Source organism: Schistocerca nitens, chromosome 7 (genome assembly GCF_023898315.1).
Source record: "Schistocerca nitens isolate TAMUIC-IGC-003100 chromosome 7, iqSchNite1.1, whole genome shotgun sequence".
Lineage (NCBI taxonomy): Eukaryota > Metazoa > Arthropoda > Insecta > Orthoptera > Acrididae > Schistocerca > Schistocerca nitens.
The window spans coordinates 282,218,430-282,235,561 of record NC_064620.1 but is presented as its reverse complement, the minus strand read 5'-3'; the positions used below and the strand labels follow the sequence as shown (position 1 = coordinate 282,235,561).

At 41.4% G+C, this 17,132-nt stretch overlaps 1 protein-coding gene across 1 annotated transcript in view; it reads right to left on the bottom strand.

The window, feature by feature from the left end:
• Positions 1-17,132, bottom strand: part of LOC126194991 (cytochrome c oxidase assembly protein COX20, mitochondrial) — a 50,178-nt gene that overhangs the window by 32,436 nt on the left and 610 nt on the right. The gene's annotated exons all lie outside the window — the stretch shown is intronic.

Below are 17,132 nucleotides of genomic sequence, written 5' to 3'. Positions count from 1 at the left end.
GAACAATGTGGTATGAGGGGTGTTTCAAAAGTCTGTGCAAAGTCCGAGAGACGGCACCACCGACATGTATCAAGGTCATGTTTAGTTAGTAGCATCTTTGGAAAGAATGCACACCACGTTTCAGCCATATTGGTCTATTTCTTTGTGTTTGCCATTCATGTGAATCAAAGAAGTCAAGTGACTGTCAAAAAATGCACAAAAAAAATTTCGTGTGGTGATTAAACATTACTTTATGAAAGGCAAAACGCCTCAGGGGACTACAGAGAAGCTTGATAAACGTTACGGTGACTCTGCACCTTCGATTAGAACAGTTTATAAGTGGTTTCAAAATTTTCAAAGTGGCCACATGGGCACAAGTGTTGCTGAACGTTCTGGAGCCCTGTGGAGGTTACGACTCCAGAATCATTGATAAAATCCATGATATGGTGATGGATGACAGAAGAGTTAAGGTGCGTGAGATTGCTAGTGCTGTGAGCATCTCGAATGAATGGGTACATAATATTTTGCATAAACATTTGGACGTGAGAAAGCTATCCACAAGATGGGTTCCACGATAGCTCACGCTTGACCAAAAACAGAATCGTGTGAAGTGTTGCAAGGATTGTTTGCAGCTGTTCAGGAAGAATCTTGCAGCTGTTCAGGAAGAATCCACAGGTCTTTAAGCATTGTTTCGTCACTTTGGATGAAACATGGATACATTACTATACTCCTGAGACCAAATAACAATCTAAACAATGGGTTACCAAGGGAGAATCTGCACCAAAAAAGACGAAGACCATTCCTTCAGCTGGAAAGGTTATGGTGACTGTCTTTTGGGATTTGCAAGGGATAATCCTCATCGACTATCTGGAAAAGGGTAAAGTTATTACATGTGCATATTATTCATCATTACTGAGCTGCAAAAAAAAACGCTGGTGATTGGACCGCAGAAAAGTCCTTTTCCATCACGTCAATGCACCAGTACACACCTCAGCAGTTGTGGTCACAAAATTAATGGAAATAGGTTTCCAACTCGTTTCACCCCCCCCCCCCCCTCTATTCTCAAGGCTTGGCTCCCTAAAACTGCTATTTGTTCCCCAACTTGAAGAAATGACTGGCGGGACGAAGATTTTATTCAAACGAGGAGGTGATTGCAGCAACTAACAGCTATTTTGCAGACTTGGACAATTCCTATTATTCGGAAGGGATCAACAAATTAGAACAGCATTGGACAAATATGTTGAAAAGTACAAAAGGTTTACCCCAAACAAGTAAGTAGTTTTATTATTTTTGCATGGACTTTTCAAACACCCCTCGTAATTCCAATTCCAAAGAAAGCAGTTGCTGACCAGTGTGAAAATTACCCAACTATTAGTTCAATAAGTCATGGTTGCAAGATACTAGCACAATTTTTTTACAGAAGAAAACTGATGGAAGCGGATCTCGGGGAAGATCAGTTTGGATTCCAGAGAAATGTAGGAACACACGAGGCAATACTGACCCTGTGACTTATCTTAGAAGATAGTTTAAAAAAGACAAACCTACATTTATAGTGTTTGTAGACTTAGAGAAATCTTTTGACAATGTTGACTGGAATACTCTCTTTGAAATTCTGAAGGTAGCAGCGAAAGGCTATTTACAACTTGTACAGAAACCAGATGGCAGTAACAAGAGTTTTGGGGCATGAAAGGAAAACAGTGGTTGAGAAGGGAGTGAGTCAGAGTATTAGCCTATACCTGATGTTATTCAATCTGTACATTGAACAAGCAGTAGAGGAAACCAAAGAAAAATTTGGAGTAGAAATTAAAGTTCAGGGAGAAGAAATAAAAACTCTGAAGTTTGCCGATGACATTGTAATTCTGTCAAAGACAGCAAAGGACTTGGAAGAGCAGCTGAATGGAATGGACAATGTTTTGAAAGGAGGATATAAGATGAACATCAACAAAAGCAAAACAAGGATAATGGAATGTAACCAAATTAAATTAAGTGATGTTAAGGGATTCAGATTAGGAAACGAGACACTTAAAGTAGTAGATGAGCTTTGCTATTTGGGCAGAAAAATAACATGTTGGCCGAAGTAGAGAGGATATAAAATGTAGACTGGCAATGGCAAGAAAAGCATTTATGAAGAAGAGAAATCTGTTAACGCTGAATACAGATTAAAGTGCTAGGAAATCTTTTCTAAAGGTATATGTCTAGAGTGTAGCCATGTACGGAAGTGAAACATGGACCATCAACGGATTAGGTAAAAAAAGATGGATCTCCCATATGTCTTTCACACTGACTCCAATTTATTTTTCTATAATGTCATCAGACATTGTCATCAGACATTTCCTCTCCCTCACAGTTACCTCCAGTGTACTCTTTCCACCTGTCCACTATCTCCTTTGCATTTAACAGTGGAATTCCTCTTGCACTCTTAATGTTGACATCTTTTGCTTTTAATTTTGGCAAAGATTCTTTTGACTTTTCTATATGCTGAACCAATCGTCTGATGACCACTTCTTTTTTATTTCTTTACATTTCTCCTGAGTCATTTTGTGTTTGCTTCCCTACATTTCCTATTTATTTCATTCATAAGTAACTTATACTGCTGTATTCCTGTCTTTTCCTGGAGATTTTTGATTTTTCTTGTTTCGTTAATCTACTGAAGTATTTCTTCCATTACCCACTTCTTCATGGTTGCCTTCCTTGTACTTATATTTGTCTGTTCATGTTTTGTTATCAAACTGAAACTTGTAAATAATCCAGCTGAAAGAGATGCCAAGCGCATGGAAAACGACAATTAATAGACAAGAAGCAGAAGTATATGTTTCAGGTTGTACGAGTCTTGCTGTAAGTTTCCAGTACATAAAAACAGACTTTTAAATAATATGTGATTTTCTTGTAATATTTGCGATGCTAACATTGCACACAGTACATTTACAGATTTCAAATATTTTAGGATTAAAGAAGACCAATCACTGAAAGCAGAAGCATGAAGTTGTTGATAGGCACAAAATCACACACACACACACACACACACACACACACACACACACACACACACACACCTATGCCCCTACACAAGGCGCCAGCTAGACTGACAGTGCCAATGCTATTTTTTGACAGGTGGCCTGGTTGTGGTGGGGGTATTGTGAGGTGGGGTAGGTAGAGGGAGAGGGAGGTGGGACGAGAGAGGGACTGGAGTGGATCCCTAATGGCTCAGAGGGAGACAGTCAGTTTGCCAGCTAGGAATGCGGGAGGGAGGAATGGGTGACAGGTATTTGGGCTGGCATGACTGCAACGGCAGGTGGGAAATGGTACACACTGAAGATGACATGGCAACATGAACTGGGAGGGGGTGTCAAGATGGAGGAAGGGGAAACTGTTGGGTGGAAGGTGTGGGGATGGTGGGTTACCTGAGATTGAGGACAGGACAATTATGAGAGTTGTAGGATAACTCCCATCTGCACAGTTTAGAGAAGCTGGTGGTGAAGTGAAGGATCCACGAGGCTCAGTTTGTGATGCAGCCACTGAAGTGTTTCTGACAGCTTTGTTCTTCACAACCTCAACACTTTTTCTCCCATCCGCTCCACTTGGTCCTCCTCAACCCAACACACAACCTTACTTGGCATTGACCTCCGTCTCTCCAATGGTTCCATCCACATCTCTGTCCACATTATACCTACTAACCACCAAAAGTACTTGCATTTCAATAGCTGTCATCCCTTCCACACCAAAACATCCCTCCTATACAGCCTATTCACAATGTATTTGCAGTGAAGAAAACTTCCTTGCCCAGTACACCTCACAAAAGCCTTCACAGGCAGGCTACACTCCCCAAGCTAACTCCAGAATCAGATTTCCCATGCCACACATTCACAAAACCCGTTCTCCCAACGCCCCCAAGAACTGGCTACAAAGGAGTGCCCCCATCACCAAATATCACATAGAACTGGGACAACTGAACCATATCCTTCCTTTGATTGTCTCCAATCCTGTCCTGAAATGAGGGTTATTCTATCCAAGATCCTTCCCGTCCCCCCTAAAGTAGTATGTTGTCACCTACTCAATCTACATAACATCCTAATCACTCCCACCCCTGCCACATGTATCATATCCTTGTGGCAGATTATGGTGCAAGACCTGTCATCCTATCACAGGCTTACCCTGCCCTGTCAGAGGCCAGGCAATCTGTGAAAGCAGTCATGTCATATACCAACAATGCTGCAAACACTCCACAGCATTTTGTGTTGGTACAACTACCAACTAGCTGTCCAACAGGATGAATGGCCACCGCCAAAGTGCTGTTAAGTACACATTTGACCACATGGTTGCACAACATGCAGTTGAGAAGAACATGCTCAGCTTCAATGGCTGCTTCACAATCTGAGCCATTTGGATTCTTTCCACCACCACCTGCTTCTCTGAACTATGCAGATGGGAGTTGTCGTTACAACACATCCTCCATTCCCATAGTTGTCCTGGCCTTAATCTCACGTAACCCACTGTCTCCACACCATGCGTCCAACAGTTTCCCCTCCTTTGTCCTGTCACCCCCTGTCAATTCATATCCCTACAGCGCCTTCGGCATGTGCCACCTCCCATCGGCTACTACAATCATGCCAGCCCATGCACCTGCCACCATTCTCTCTGGCATTCCTAGCCAGCAAACTAGCCACCTCCCTCCGAGCTGACAGCCACCCATCCCCAATACCTCTCCCTGCCTCCCTATCCCTCCACTCACCCCCTCCGCCACAACCAATCCACCTACCAACAAATAACAATGGCACTGTCAGTCTAGCCAGCACCATGTAAGGACGTCCAGGGCCTCGCTGCAATGGAGCACTTCCTTTCACGCCGATCACCTGCCACCCTACCTAAAACCTCTTTCTTCATTACCTTAGCCAGCTTCATCCTGACCCACAACTTCTTCACTTTTGAAGGCCAGGCATACCAACAATTAAAGGGAACAGCCATGGGTACCAGGATGGCCCCCTCGTATGCCAACCTATTCATGGGTCGCTTAGAGGAAGCCTTCTTGGTTACCCAGGCCTGCCAACCCAAAGTTTGGTACAGATTTATTGATGACATCTTCATGATCTGGACTCACAGTGAAGACGAACTCCAGAATTTCCTCTCCAACCTCAACTCCTTCGGTTCCATCAGATTCACCTGGTCCTACTCCAAATCCCACGCCACTTTCCTTGACGTTGACCTCCATCTGTCCAATGGCCAGCTTCACACGTACGTCCACATCAAACCCACCAACAAGCAACAGTACCTCCATTATGACAGCTGCCACCCATTCCACATCAAACGGTCCCTTCCCTACAGCCTAAGTCTTCGTGGCAAACGAATCTGCTCCAGTCCGGAATCCCTGAACCATTACACCAACAATCTGAAAACAGCTTTCGCATCCCGCAACTACCCTCCCGACCTGGTACAGAAGCAAATAACCAGAGCCACTTCCTCATCCCCTCAAACCCAGAACCTCCCACAGAAGAACCACAAAAGTGCCCCACTTGTGACAGGATACTTTCCGGGACTGGATCAGACTCTGAATGTGGCTCTCCAGCAGGGATACGACTTCCTCAAATCCTGCCCTGAAATGAGATCCATCCTTCATGAAATCCTCCCCACTCCACCAAGAGTGTCTTTCCGCCGTCCACCTAACCTTCGTAACCTGTTAGTTCATCCCTATGAAATCCCCAAACCACCTTCCCTACCCTCTGGCTCCTACCCTTGTAACCGCCCCCGGTGTAAAACCTGTCCCATGCACCCTCCCACCACCAGCTACTCCAGTCCTGTAACCCGGAAGGTGTACACGATCAAAGGCAGAGCCATGTGTGAAAGCACCCACGTGATTTACCAACTGACCTGCCTACACTGTGAAGCTTTCTATGTGGGAATGACCAGCAACAAACTGTCCATTCGCATAAATGGACAAAGGCAGACAGTGTTTGTTGGTAATGAGGATCACCCTGTGGCTAAACATGCCTTGGTGCACGGCCAGCACATCTTGGCACAGTGTTACACCGTCCGGGTTATCTGGATACTTCCCACTAACACCAACCTGTCACAACTCCGGAGATGAGAACTTGCCCTTCAGTATATCCTCTCTTCTCGTTACCCGCCAGGCCTCAACTTCCGCTAATTTCAAGTTGCCGCCGCTCATACCTCACCTGTCTTTCAACAACATCTTTGCCTCTGTACTTCTGCCTCGACTGACATATCTGCCAAAACCCTTTGCCTTTACAGATGTCTGCTTGTGTCTGTGTATGTGTGGTTAGATATGGGTGTGTGCGCGTGAGTGTATACCTGTCCTTTTTTCCCCCTAAGGTAAGTCTTTCTGCTCCCGGGATTGGAATGACTCCTTACCCTCTCCCTTAAAACCCACATTCTTTCATCTTTCCCTCTCCTTCCCTCTTTCCTGACGAGGCAACCGTTGGTTGCAAAAGCTAGAATTTTTTGTGTATGTTTGTGTGTCTATCGACCTGCCAGCACTTTCGTTTGGTAAGTCACATCATCTTTGTTTTAACATATATTTTTCCCATGTGGAATGTTTCCCCCTATATATATATATAAAAATCCTCATCAGGAAAGAGGGAAGGAGAGGGAAAGATGAAAGAATGTGGGTTTTAAGGGAGAGGGTAAGGAGTCATTCCAATCCCGGGAGCAGAAAGACTTACCTTAGGGGGAAAAAAGGACAGGTATACACTCACGCGCACACACCCATATCTAACCACACATACACAGACACAAGCAGACATCTGTAAAGGCAAAGGGTTTTGGCAGATATGTCAGTCGAGGCAGAAGTACAGAGGCAAAGATGTTGTTGAAAGACAGGTGAGGTATGAGCGGCGGCAACTTGAAATTAGCGGAGGTTGAGGCCTGGCGGGTAACGAGAAGAGAGGATATTCTGAAGGGCAAGTTCCCATCTCCGGAGTTGTGACAGGTTGGTGTTAGTGGGAAGTATCCAGATAACCCGGACGGTGTAACACTGTGCCAAGATGTGCTGGCCGTGCACCAAGGCATGTTTAGCCACAGGGTGATCCTCATTACCAACAAACACTGTCTGCCTTTGTCCATTTATGCGAATGGACAGTTTGTTGCTGGTCATTCCCACATAGAAAGCTTCACAGTGTAGGCAGGTCAGTTGGTAAATCACGTGGGTGCTTTCACACATGGCTCTGCCTTTGATCGTGTACACCTTCCGGGTTACAGGACTGGAGTAGCTGGTGGTGGGAGGGTGCTTGGGACAGGTTTTACACCGGGGGCGGTTACAAGGGTAGGAGCCAGAGGGTAGGGAAGGTGGTTTGGGGATTTCATAGGGATGAACTAACAGGTTACGAAGGTTAGGTGGACGGCGGAAAGACACTCTTGGTGGAGTGGGGAGGATTTCATGAAGGATGGATCTCATTTCAGGGCAGGATTTGAGGAAGTCGTATCCCTGCTGGAGAGCCACATTCAGAGTCTGATCCAGTCCCGGAAAGTATCCTGTCACAAGTGGGGCACTTTTGTGGTCCTTCTGTGGGAGGTTCTGGGTTTGAGGGGATGAGGAAGTGGTTCTGGTTATTTGCTTCTGTACCAGGTCGGGAGGGTAGTTGCGGGATGCGAAAGCTGTTGTCAGGTTGTTGGTGTAATGGATCAGAGATTCCAGACTGGAGCAGATTCGTTTGCCACGAAGACCTAGGCTGTAGGGAAGGGACCGTTTGATGTGGAATGGGTGGCAGCTGTCATAATGGAGGTACTGTTGCTTGTTGGTGGGTTTGATGTAGACGGGCGTGTGAAGCTGGCCATTGGACAGATGGAGGTCAACGTCAAGTAAAGTGGCGTGGGATTTGGAGTAGGACCAGGTGAATCTGATGGAACCGAAGGAGTTGAGGTTGGAGAGGAAATTCTGGAGTTCGTCTTCACTGTGAGTCCAGATCATGAAGATGTCATCAATAAATCTGTACCAAACTTTGGGTTGGCAGGCCTGGGTAACCAAGAAGGCTTCCTCTAAGCGACCCATGAATAGGTTGGCATACGAGGGGGCCATCCTGGTACCCATGGCTGTTCCCTTTAATTGTTGGTATGTCTGGCCTTCAAAAGTGAAGAAGTTGTGGGTCAGGATGAAGCTGGCTAAGGTAATGAGGAAAGAGGTTTTAGGTAGAGTGGCAGGTGATCGGCGTGAAAGGAAGTGCTCCATCGTAGCGAAGCCCTGGACGTGCGGAATATTTGTGTATAAGGAAGTGGCATCAATGGTTACAAGGATGGTTTCCGGGGGTAACGGATTGGGTAAGGATTCCAGGCGTTCGAGAAAGTGGTTGGTGTCTTTGATGAAGGATGGGAGACTGCATGTAATGGGTTGAAGGTGTTGATCTACGTAGGCAGAGATACGTTCTGTGGGGGCTTGGTAACCAGCTACAATGGGGCGGCCGGGATGATTGGGTTTGTGAATTTTATGAAGACGGTAGAAGGTAGGGGTGAGTGGTGTCGGTGGGTCAAGAGGTTGATGGAGTCAGGTGCAAGGTTTTGCAGGGGGCCTAAGGTTCTGAGGATTCCTTGAAGCTCCGCCTGGACATCAGGAATGAGATTACCCTCTTCCCGTTACCCACCAGGCCTCAATCCCCACTAATTTCAAGTTGCCGCCACTCATATCTCACCTGTCATTCAACAACATCTTTGCCTCTGCACTTCCGCCTCGACTGACATCTCTGCCCAAACTCTTTGTCTTTGAATATGTCTGCTTGTGTCTGTATATGTGTGGATGGATATGTGTGTGTGTGCGAGTGTATACCCGTCCTTTTTTCCCCCTAAGGTAAGTCTTTCCGCTCCCGGGATTGGAATGACTCCTTACCCCTCCCTTAAAACCCACATCCTTTCGTCTTTCCCTCTTTCCTGACGAGGCAACCGTTGGTTGCGAAAGCTTGAATTTTGTGTGTATGTTTGTGTGTCTATCGACCTGCCAGTGCTTTCGTTTGGTAAGTCACATCATCTTTTTATATATATATATATATATATATATATATATATATATATATATATATATGTGTGTGTGTGTGTGTGTGTGTGTGTGTGTGTGTGTGTGTGTGTGTTTCCATTTGTTTTACTCTAGCTCATCAATGGATAACTCCAAAAGCTAGCAAGTTTTCTTTCTTTTGTGTATGCCTATTGGCAATTCAAAACTTCTGCTTTCAGTGTGTGGTCTGCTTTAATTCTAAAGTATTTACATTCTACATAAACTTGCCTACAAATTTACAGTTTTTATTATTAAAGTTTATAAAACAATATTGATGATCAAGTGGAAATTAGTAAAGTTTGGCTAATTAGCTACACATGAACAACATATTTTAGATAAAAAAGAAATACAATTTCTATGCATTTTTCTCTCATTTTTATGGAGGGACCAAAGGCACTCTTTTCCTACTAATCCTGAATTACACACAAGAAATTTTTTGTGCAGCTTAACCCAACTGAGGAGTAGTATACAGGGGGGGGGGGGGGGGGGGGGGGGGGGAAAGAAAAAAAAATCAAACTTGAAAAATAAGAGACCCCCTACTGGTAGTGGAGTTGCAGATGCCCTGTCTAAGTTGACGAGTGGAAGGTACTACAGATTAAAGTCACTGGCGAATGCCATATGCTGTGATGAAAAAATTAAGTCAGTGACCATGCACTATGAAATGGACCGTCTCTCAAAGAATATGGGTCTTGGCTTAGCCAACCACATCATGAGCACTGGACAAGCTATTAATAACAATAATTAATAATAATAATAAAACTTCAATCTGAACATCTGTCATTAGCAGCCACCTGCCATATATCAGTTGTATTGCGATTTTTCAAGTAAGACAGACTTCTGTCTACATCGACTTTTAGCTCCCCAGCTACTGGTGACAGCGCAATGCAGATCACTGATTCAAACAAATTCCCAAAAGAAAGTTGTCAAAATTGTTGCTCAGCAAGCAAGGATCCAATCTTCCAGCAGCACAAAGCTCAGAGGGTTTGTTAGGTTTTTTGTTCTCGTAACGAAGAGCTTTACTTCACCCATTTTTCCATCTGAGAGCTGAGTCTACCAGTACCTGCAGATTGTAATACAGCAAATGGTCATGACAAAACCCAATATACTACGTTGTGGCACTTCAACGTGACACCAAAACGAATTCTCATTGCTGTGTTAAGGGGACTTGTACGTGAATAACTGTAAAAAAATCGATTTTTTCGTTTTTGTCTTAAAAATTTCCCTGTAGTTTTCTGAATCAGAAAAAGTTTACTTCCAGAAAAATGGTCCACAGAAAGTACCAAAATTAGAGGAATTTAAAAGTGGCTGCATGCACCACAACATCCCCTTGGCACACAGTCAGCTCTATTAAAAATAAAGTTTTACTCTCATTTGTTTCATTTTTATAACTTTTAGTCACTTAAGTTGGCTAACCTGCGAAAGCTTTACAGTTGTTTATCTTTTGTTTAGTCATTGTTTGCTGTTGTTTTCATGCGAATATTTTGTTTTCAGTGAAGTAATTGTATGTGTGAGTTTCTTATGACACTAGAAAGCAATGAGAAAAATTAAGAAGTTTAGTGTTAAACGAAGTCAATTTTATAGATATCAGTTCACCAGACAGGTTAACTCTGCTAATACTGAAATACAACATGATACAACACTTGAATCAGCTTCAACTGCTCCAAGTGCTTTGAAGCTAAAACTGAAATATTTGACAATGTACTTGACAATAATGTTGATAATAAAGAGATGCCAACTACTGATTCAAGTTGTATTATTGTTGAACTCTCTGCTCCATCTGAACTAATAAATAAAGCTTTGCAGAGTAAGGAATGTGGCAATAGTGGTGTGAGGGTAGTTGAGTAAATGTGTGTCAGAAGAGGTTGTGCATCAAAATTAAGAATTGTTTTTAATTTTTGTGATTTAAGTGAGTATGGTTATACTTGTGGCATAACTAAACAGAGAGTGTATAACACATATATTAGACTTGCTTTTGCTATGATCTGTACAGGGAAAGAGTATAAAAGTGCACAAATTTTCTCTACTCTTAAGGACTTACCTCCCCCTACAAAGTTTCACAGGCACAATTAAATTATTCTACAGACTTTAGAAGAAGTAGCAAATAATAGTATGAAAAATGCTGTTCAGGAAAGTGTAGACATGAATGACAGCAATACATGTATGTCTGCAACCTGAATGCATCCTGGCAATGAAGAGGCCATAGTTTGCTTAATGGTGTAGTGACAGCTACCTCCTTGGACAATGGTAAAGTCATTGAAGTGAAATGTATTACCAAGTACTGTCATGGCTGCACTAGTGGAACTGAAAATCATAAATGTTTGATTAATTTTAGTGGTTGTTGTGGAGGGATGGAATCTGGAGGTGTTGTGAAGATATTTCACATGTCAGTGGAGAAATATGGTGTGATGCATACATCTTAACTAGAAGATGGAGACTCAAAAGGGTACCAAAAACTTTGTGAATCCAAACCTTATGCTGACACAAAAACTGAAAAAAATGCAATATGTTGGACATGTCCAGGAAAGGTTAGGTACAAGACTGAAGAATTTGAAAATGAATTTAAAGGGAAAGAAATTAGCTAATGGTAAGTACATTAGTGGACATGGTCAGTGTACAGACAAAGAAATAGACAGGTTGCAGTATTATTATGGACAAGCCATAAGACAAAATAAAAACAACGTTGAGGGAATGAAAAGGCAGTATGGGCTACCTTCTTTCATAAATCCTCCACAGATGACAACCCATGTCATGCGTTCTGCCCAACTGGCATTGAGTGATTCATGGTGTGGCTACCTGAGGGCTGTTACCCAAGGTGGGATCTACAATCATAAACATTCTTTGCCATTTGCTAAAGTGGAAGTTATAAAACCTATATATAGGGATCTTAGTGTCACAGGATTATTTGACAAATGTTTACATGGTAGGTCTCAGAATCCAAATGAAAGTTTCAGTGACTGTACAGATACCAAAAACCTTTCCAGTACAATTAAATACTTTAAAAATAGGTTGCTAGATGCTGTTCTATGTTTCAATGACGCTGAAGTGCCAAGGCTTAATGTTATGGAAATGATGGGAGTGCCTCGTGGACTAAATATACATAGAGCTCTAGTAGCCATTGGCCATAGGAGACTCTTCAAAGCAAAAAAATCAGTACTGGTAGCCACCAAAGAAGCAAGAATAAGAAAAAGAAGTGTGAAAAAGAGTAGCGAGGAAGAACAACACAGGAAAAAATATGAATATGGACCTGGGATGCATTAGTGCTGTGCAAGTTTAATAGAAAAAGCAAGTTTTAACTTTAACTTACCGAAAGTTAAATTGTTTCATGTTCTGGTACACTTTGGCTAAAAACTATTAAAGATAGAGAGCTAAAATTTTGTATACTGTCTTAAAATATACTTAACTAAAAAGTAGATTACGCTTGCAACTTAACTTCGAAAATAAAATGCATTTTTGAAGAAAAACCCTGAATCTAGTTCCAAAATTTTTGATAATCATACTTAAAATTTTTTGTACCACAATTTATGACAGCACTATCTTTTTGATAGTATGCTTTAAAGATAATAGTGTAAAGAACTTACAGAAAAAATAAACCTTCTACTTTTTTTATATTTTGAGTAATGTGTACCTATGATGTACATAGGTAATCAGTGTTGTTTATTTCACTTTCAACAAGAAAATACAGTTGATAAGAAGTGTGAGAGCTAAAGCTGTGGTTCATACACAAAAATGTTCCCCAAAGATGCCTTAAAAGATGGTAATCATTATATGGGCTTACAAATCTTATTCTTCGAGTTAACACTGTTTAGAAAACTGACAATTTTTTCAAGATTTCCCCCGGTATTCATGCACGAGTCCCCTTAAAGTGAATCTGGGAAACAGGATAATTCCCTGAGTCAAGCTGTGCATGAGAATCTCAATGGAGATAGTGAACTATCATCTTTTCTATGTTCTTGCTTAATTGCTTCCAGTGTGGGTTTAGGAGATATTTTTATACTAAGGCTGGAGTAAATGTCATGGTATGATAGGTGGACAGGCCAGAGGCAGTTATACACACGTAACACCTCGTAGATGTATTTTTCAGCCTCGGTAATACTCATGACACTACTTGGAGGCATCCTAGTGTCGCTCTGCCAACATGGATTTGCACGACATATCAACATATTTGTATAATCTTTGCTAGTTAGAAACATTTCAAATACCAAGTTGGGGGAGATCAATCATACCATGTTATTTGAACATTGTATACACCAGGAGAAACTCTGGTCTCACAATCATACTAGTTTGAGTAGCAGAACAGTGTCCCCGAATAAAGCATCTAAGATGTCACCATCACTGAGCTCTAATCTTGTACCATTATGTCCACAATACGGAAGCCATTTCAGAAATCCTTATTTGTGGATGTGGACAATTTTGCTACATTTTGCTCCTTCCTGAACCATGTAACAGTGGTTGGAGGGATGGAATGTACACACTAGGATAACGTTCTCAGCAAAAAAGTTAATTTGCATGGATTTTCACAACGTCTGATATTTATTCAATACAGCTGGATTGATGTGGGACACCAATATGGGAGTAAAACAGTGGGCTTCATGTTTGTTTGTAAATTAATATTGTTATTCGAATGAAAGCACTTAAAACTGAGGTCCCTTGAAGCATTTAATATCGCCAAAGGTCTTAGCCGTGGGTCCCTGGAAGCAAGCAGAATATGTCTGGTTCAATTTTTGAGCTTTTGTGCGGTTCCAGCTGGGTTATATGTGCCAGATGCACTATTAAGCAAGAACTTTGTTTGAACATTACAGATGCTATCATGAGGAGATCAGCTTGGTTCCAGATGTCTACACAGTCTCATAACCAGTCTCTGCACCAAACTTGTGAGCTGCTGCTGTCTTATCTGGCTGCAGCTCCTCATGGTGTGACAAGCACATAGGTTCTTTGTTTATGCACAGTGCCGAGCATTCAATCTGTGTGTGCACCCACATAAGGAAATATTATTCATCAATAATATAGAAGCAATAAGACCGTTTGGGATCCATGCCAAATTATAGCTAATGGTATTTGGTGTGAACCATCTCTCAGTCCCTACCTGGGAAGGGGGGATGGAGAATGAGGAGAGGAACCAGCAGCCACCCTGGCATAAACAGAGTAACTACATAACTATTTACATTGTTGGGTCTAAACAGGGGAACTGCCTTGGTTGATCTATGATTGTCTTTATTGTGTCTTCAAGGTCCACTTAACAATGAATTCAGTACCTAGAACATGAAGCTACATGTGATCTTAAAGGAAATGGTGCATTTGAGCTTGGATATTCCTCATCTACTATTATTCCCCAACAATATGTGCAAACTGAGCCAACCAGCACATGCACCTATACCCAGCAGTTACGGCCATCTTGACACATGCTTGCTTCCTTACAAATAAGAAAGGAGACGATTTTTGCTGTGTATCAGGGAACATGGGAACTTATGGTAATTAAATTGGAGATGTAGTATGCCAAAAACACTTACATATTAACCTGATGTCAAAGTAAACTCACTGTTGGGGTACAGAGCCATAAATCTTTGGGGAAATGGGCTGGCTAGAAATCAGAGGTATCAAGCTCAAGCCTTTAACTTGCATCCACACTGAAGCTTGCCCTCTGACACATCACTTCCTAATCTGCTAAGATTAGTCCATGTACAGTACTTGGAGCATAAAACTATCTGAATGTCATATTTTGGAAGAGTACCCTCAATTTGCTAATGAAACAGTATTCCATAATTTTGTTGGGTACTTAACCTTCTATTTTTTGTGACCGTTGTACACATGGCAGTTTTTTTTTCTTTTGTTTCTATGCTAAGTGCAGGAAGAAAACATCAAGCTTGGTTATAAATCGGATTTTGACTAATCAATCTTTCTTATATCAAACATCTTTAAAATTTACAACAAGTATTTGTATATCACTCTCTTTGGAAAGTTTTCAGCTTTTTACTGACTTTACAGATACTAACCTTGTTACAATTGTTATTTGGTGTTAACATTTTTCCTGTACAATTTTATTTAAATATGGAAACCACAATTAGTTTGCCTGGAGTGATCCAACTTCATCTTATGGCAGTTAGGCATTGACTTTCAATGTTAAAACCACTCAAAAACTATAGCATGTTCAGTGAGCAATGAAGAGATGTTTACAAACAATTATTAGGAGTGACAAGAAAAGAAAATAACTGACCACAGAGCCTGTAGAGCATGACATAATTCTGATTCAGTGAAAATGGTATGAAGGTTGATGGAATATCTAGCAAGGCAAACTGACCAAGAAAGTTCTTTGCTGGGTTCCAAAAGATCTGAAAGTGAGCGATGCAGTTGCGAATTCCTGAAGGCCATAATGCATGGAAAGTCTGGAGACCTTTACGAAACACTGGAAGTCAACTGGCTGATGATGGCCTTAATAGAGATATTTCTACATCATTCATCTTATTCTTTTCTCCCATACTTTTATAGCTATTCTACTACATCATAATCTGCTGGCTGAACATATTTGAGAAAGTCACTATTATAACAGATGAGTGTGCAGTGCTGAATTTAGGAATGACATTTAAATATGATTATTCATCTGGACAGCTGATCATGTGATATTGACATACTACTTGTTAGCTGTGATGAAATTGTAATGCATTGCAGTATTTTGGGGAAATGTTTTTGATTACCTGTTAGGAAAATTGCAGATCCAACAAAGAGAACAATGCTGTACAAATTATTGTATGATTTAAGGAAATGAACAATTCCATGTCAACTTGTTACTCCAGTGCTGCATGAATTCAAATTTGTATCCATTGTCTGGAATTTTTACCTTACCTATATAGAAAAAAAGTGATGTAATCATGTTTTAAGAACGGAAAAGTGTCCTTTGATTGGTTTCATGCAATATTACACCAACATCTAAGTCAATGATGCCTCAAAATATGTAGCTTCAACAAAGTTTACAATCGGCAGCACTATTCTCTGAAGTGATTGTGGTCCGCTGGAGCTGATTTGAATGGATGGCTTGAGCTAAAGAGTACAAAGTTCTGTGACAAGCTTGGTTGTGATTTTGAACACTTGTATCATTAAGTTGAGAACTGCAAAATCACTCTAATTGGCTTAGGAATGCATTGTACAACAGAAGCTGCTAACTAAATAGGTGACTGTGTGTGGGGTATGCATAAGGGTGTCTTTTCGATTCGGTGATTCCCTATTCAGTCCAGATAATAATAACTGTACAAGACACGAAGTATCTGTGTAATCACTGTAAGACCAAAAGACATACTACTTCCCACAGATGAGACTATGAAAATTGTGGTGATCAACTGTCAAAGTGCTCTTGAAAACCAACAGACATCACATAATGTTAGCCACTGAAAATTGGCTAAAATCCAAATTGATAGCAACGAGATTTTTGGGATAAACCTAAGTATATATCAAAAAGATAAGCTAATGGGAAATGGAGGTGGTGTATTTGTTGCAACAGAGCTGTTGCAACTCATATCCATTGAAACACTGCATGTGAAATAATCTGGCCAAGACTCACTACAGAGGGTGGGCATTTAATTTATGATTGAGTCCTCCTGCTGAATACCACACTCATTGATAAGATACTGGTAAAGTGAAATCAGTCTACAAAAGACATTGCAACCGACTGAAGAATATTTTTCAGCTGCACTACAATAGAATAACAGGTTATATTAAACAGGTAGGGGAAAAAAAAAACGAAAGCACGAGTGGTTACAGTTATGTTTGACTGACAGGAAATCATTGCAGAAATGCTAATTAATCTGAAATGGGAGATGCTTGCAGACAGCCATCAAACATCCTCTGAAAGTTTACCCAAGGCTTCAAAAATTAAAATTATGTGAGGAACTTAAGGTATACTAGTCCTCTATGTATTACACCTGTAAGGACAGTGAAGACAAGATGAGAATAATTAATGCATGCACAGGCGCATTTAAGCAACCACTCTTCCTGCACTCCATGTGCAAATGGAATGAGAAAAAAATGTGAATCATCCTCTGCCATGCACTTCGCAGAGGTTTGCACAATACCTATATAGACGTAATTCAGTAAATGAGCTATCCCACTACTCAGTGAAAAAATCCAGGTATAGCTACCAAGCGTATTATGTTTTACATGATATAGTGAACAATGT